The sequence below is a fragment of the Nannospalax galili genome, unplaced genomic scaffold (genome assembly GCF_000622305.1).
Source record: "Nannospalax galili isolate Female #2095 unplaced genomic scaffold, S.galili_v1.0 scaffold604, whole genome shotgun sequence".
Taxonomy (NCBI): domain Eukaryota; kingdom Metazoa; phylum Chordata; class Mammalia; order Rodentia; family Spalacidae; genus Nannospalax; species Nannospalax galili.
The window spans coordinates 586285-590490 of record NW_008350472.1 but is presented as its reverse complement, the minus strand read 5'-3'; the positions used below and the strand labels follow the sequence as shown (position 1 = coordinate 590490).

The 4206-nt window shown below is 40.9% G+C and overlaps 1 protein-coding gene across 4 annotated transcripts in view; it reads left to right on the top strand.

Annotated features, from left to right (window-relative positions):
* Grem2 (gremlin 2, DAN family BMP antagonist) overlaps nt 1-4206 on the top strand; it is a 126891-nt gene that overhangs the window by 112343 nt on the left and 10342 nt on the right. The gene's annotated exons all lie outside the window — the stretch shown is intronic.

The following is a 4206-nucleotide window of genomic DNA, read 5'->3' as shown; positions in this document are numbered from 1 at the left end:
CTACTTACTAGGTTTTTCAAATGTGCTATTTACAAGAATTGTGTTTGTTTCTTATTTTGATGGTAGATATTTATTAAATCATACGGTTGAAGACTTATGTAAAAAGTATCACTTCTACTGAAAGCATAACCTGGCCTTAAACTCTTGTTTATAGTTTTTAAAAATAATTTTATAAACATCTATTTGTAGGGCTACAGACATGGCTCAGTGGCTGAAAGCACTGGCTGCTATTGCAGAGGACCCAGGTTTGATTCCAAGGACCCACATGGCATCTAACAACTGTTCATAACTCTAGTTCCAGAGAATCTGGTATTCTCTGGCCTCTCCAGGCATTGCACTTACATAGTGCACTTATATACATGCAGGCAAAACACACCAAATAAAAATAATAAATAAATAAATAAATAATAAATAAGTCCTAAAGAGCATCTAATTCATTATCACAACTCCTTCCTGTAATCTTAGCATTTGGGAGATGGAGGCATGAGGATTAGAAGTTTATGGCTAGCCTTAGCCACATAGCTGACTCTGAGGCCAGCCTGGGATACATAAAACCCTGCCTCAAAAAACCAAAAACCAATCAACAACCTACATTTATACAATGTAGATAAAATCCATTCAATCATCCAGTGCTTCATTTATACATAAATATACATTCTAAACCATTCTCTATACCTCCCATAAATGGCTGTGGAACAATGATTAAATGTTGCTGTAACAAGGCAGCTATGGCAAAATTGAAGAACACAGGAAACATGGGTGATTTCACAGTGGAACTAACAGTCAAATAACACCCACGTGGTTAACTGTGGTCTTATAAAATACATCAGGCAAAATACAATCATACTGTGATAAACACCATGACAAAAAGCAATCTGGGGAAGAATGGGTTTATTTCATTTTATAGATCATAGTCCATCACTGACAGACACCAAGGCAGGAACTCAAGCCAGGAACCTGGAGGCAGGAACTGAAGCGGAAACCAAGGAGTGCTCTACACTGGCTTGCTTCCCTCGGTTTGCTCAGATACCTTTCCTATCAGGCCCAGTAGACTTCTTAGAGATGGCATTGCATACACTGGGTTGGACCCTCCTACATCAATTACCCATCAAGAAAAGGCCTCACAAACATGGCTACAGGCCAGTCTGATCTGGGAAATTCTTGCAGTTTCCCCTTCCTTGGTGTGGAATGCCAGGTTGTGTCAAATTGACAGGTGAAGCCGACAGTGACAGTGGTGTCACAATATATCCAAGAATACTGCAGCTTTCCATGTTGTGTTCTGCTCTGCAGAAGTCTTTTAGTCTCATGCTTACACCCTCAAGGAGGATCCCACTGTCTCAGGCATCAAATCCTTGTATCACCACAACCAAAAAAAACCCTAGAATAGTAATTTATTCTGGCAGGTTTCTTTTCCTTTGGAACCAAATTCTTTCTTGGCCGGCTGTAACTTCCAGGTACCTCACTGCCCGTGTCAAAACAAATTATTTGGAAAGAGACTGAGCTAATCCATTGGCATGGACCAACCAAATTTCCACTCCATGCTATGTGGAGATTTCGTGGTGAATTTAGAATCCAATGCCTGAATAAAACAGTGGTCCTTCTAGTGAGGATGAATAGGGACACAGGTTCTCAAGTAATAAATTTGCAGGGTCTGCCATAAGTGTCAGCTTTCTAAGTATAAATGCTCTGCTCTTCACTGAGATAGGAACCATCAGGGAAGGAGCAGATGAGTGGAAATGAATGATGTTTCACAGAACATGGAATTTCAGGTGCTAGGGGATATGGGGAATGTTCAGTAGGCAGTTGGGTATAGCATCTGAGAGTCATAAGCAAAGAGCTGGTGGTTGAAGTCATAAGCACATAAGATGAAATTCTTAGGATGATAAAGAATTAGAAGACAATATCATGAAAAAATAATCCCTTATGGGGGAATTCCAGCCTATAGAAGAAAACAGAAAAAAATATAAAGTCAAGAAAAATCGAAAGACTGAAGAGAAAGAAGATGTATATTCTCATGAAGTCCAGAGGGAGTAAGTAGGGGCTCAGTTTGCTCAGATATTCCCATGAGCTATCATCATCCCTAGGAACTGTGATATAACTAAGAGGCCGCCGGTACCAGTGAACAGGAAAGCCAATGGAACACACTGACAGGATGGCTTTTGCTTTGCTCAAGGCATTTTATACAGGCCTCTCTAATTCTTATGAGTGCATACACAGAACATACTGTGTGCCTAGGGAAGAGGATGAATCCTGGAACACAGTGCTGTCCTAGTAAGGGTTGGGGAAGGTGCTGCTGTGTGCAGTCACTGTGGTGTGGCCTACCCTCAGGCATCAACTTCAACTCTCTATCTGAAAGGCAGTAGTAGGAGTTCCCTCATGGTTGGGAGATCAATGTCATTGGTTATAAAAACAGTTCATAGATTGCTATTCCTTCCAAATAAAATTCATGGAGAGTTCTTGGGTGGTGACTTGACATCAGATCCGTACTTCTAGCAGCGATATGGGCTAAAGGGTGAAAAGTACCATTAACACCACTTTGTGGAGGGAAATCTGGGGGGAGGGGAGCTGGGTGGGAGCCATGTTGGGTCATACATGGTTAACCTGAGGCCCAGAAACCATACTCTTCTTACCATTCTGAAGCGGGTGTGGTTTAGAGAGAAACAACCTATAAATGTCACAGCTTCCAGAGTTTTTGCAACAATTCCCTTACGGAATAGAACACTCTGCAGCCGTATTGCCTGTGGGTTGTGTTCCCTGTCCTGGATTTATCCCAGCAGTTTCTTCAGAAGTTCAATACTTTGATCACTGATTCCCAAATGATATACTCACTCTCCAGAAATCAAAATACATAATTGGGGTATCATTTCTTCTCTGGTTGAAAATCTTTTTTTAAAAGCATCATATAATTTTTTCAGATGAAACTGAATTTCTCCTGGAATGAAATATTGGCCAGTGTTCTGCTTAGGCAATGTCACTTGGAAAAGCCATTGAATCCATTTGGATTCCCAGTTTCTGAATCATGTGGAATGCCTTGGTGTTTCTGCTTTCAAATTGCTAGCCGCTTCCTAATCCTTCCATGACACTTCAGAAGATTTATAGTTAGAACTTCAGAGTCTGTCTCTCTTAACATTTTAACTTCTCTGCATTCAAATGAATTGCAATCACTCTCTTTCAGTCAGTGGACCAATGTGTTTGAACTTGATGTGACCTTATAAACAGAGATGCAAATTAACCTTCAGCTGTCCCTTCACATTTTTTTTCAGATAGGCAAACACAGTAAATATGATAATACCAAGTGTTAACAAGTGTGTGAGTCTGTAGAGATCCATATCTTACCCTAGGGAAAGAATACCCCAGGGGCAGAAGCACTGGAAAACAACCATAAAATATAGTCCAGCTCTAGCTGGGCACAGTCTGTGACCTAGCATTTCCACTTCTCTGTGTCTCCTGTAGGTAAACCCCAACTGACAGGCATAAATAAACAAATATAAAAATAGTGTAGCACTATCAGTAGTGGAGGAAAAGTAGAAGGACATAGCGGTTGCTCTGATACAGGGGAAATGAGACTTCTTTCTTGGGGTTCTTTGTCTCATTAACAAAAGAATTTAAGAATGAGCTCAAACAGAAACTCAATGACAATTTTATTAAACTTTAAAGGAAAAAACTCCCAGGCAAGGCAAGCTGCAAATCTCAAAAGCTGCCCAGAGGAGAATGGAGGGGAGAAAGGAAAAAAAAGGGCATAATGTTTAAGTTGGCGTGGAGGTCAGACACATGGTGGACCAGCAGCCACAAGGAGAGAAGTGGGACTTGAGAGAAAGATTAAGGAAGATCAAAGTATCAGAAAAAGTATACCTAGGTTGTGGCCAGCAAGGCAAGGCAAGCTGCAAATCTCAAAAGCTGCCCAGAGGAGAATGGAGGGGAGAAAGGAAAAAAAAGGGCATAATGTTTAAGTTGGCGTGGAGGTCAGACACATGGTGGACCAGCAGCCACAAGGAGAGAAGTGGGACTTGAGAGAAAGATTAAGGAAGATCAAAGTATCAGAAAAAGTATACCTAGGTTGTGGCCAGCATCCAAGAGACAGGGAAAAAAAAAAAAAAAAAAAAAAAAAAAAAGGAAAAAAGGAAAAGTTGTGCCTTTCTGACTCGGGTCTCAGAGACGCTGACTGATGCAACCAAACCTCAAGGTAGCTCCTAAGGTATTCTGGAT